The sequence below is a fragment of the Chelonoidis abingdonii genome, chromosome 3 (assembly GCF_003597395.2).
Source record: "Chelonoidis abingdonii isolate Lonesome George chromosome 3, CheloAbing_2.0, whole genome shotgun sequence".
Taxonomy (NCBI): domain Eukaryota; kingdom Metazoa; phylum Chordata; order Testudines; family Testudinidae; genus Chelonoidis; species Chelonoidis abingdonii.
The window spans coordinates 61,582,546-61,582,881 of record NC_133771.1 but is presented as its reverse complement, the minus strand read 5'-3'; positions in this window follow the sequence as shown (position 1 = coordinate 61,582,881).

The following is a 336-nucleotide window of genomic DNA, read 5'->3' as shown; positions in this document are numbered from 1 at the left end:
TTTTTTTTTTTTTTTGCTTTGGGGCGGCAAAAAAACCTAGAGCCAGCCCCAGACAGATCTGAGTGACTTCTGATTTTTAAGGGCCTGCTCAGCCCCTGAATATCCAGCCTCTTTAAAGTGTCTCAAGAGCAGGGCTTCTAAATATTGAGGCACCCACCAAATCACTGGTCCCTTTTGAAAATCATGACCATAAGCTATATCTTAAATGCTTCGTTAGTAAATAAATATTTTCAAAATGTTAAACAATTCATAAATGAAGATGGAAAAAAATAAATAAAAAGACCAATAAGAAATAGAATCTCCTTTTCTGTCATTTTCCTAGCATGTTATCCTTCA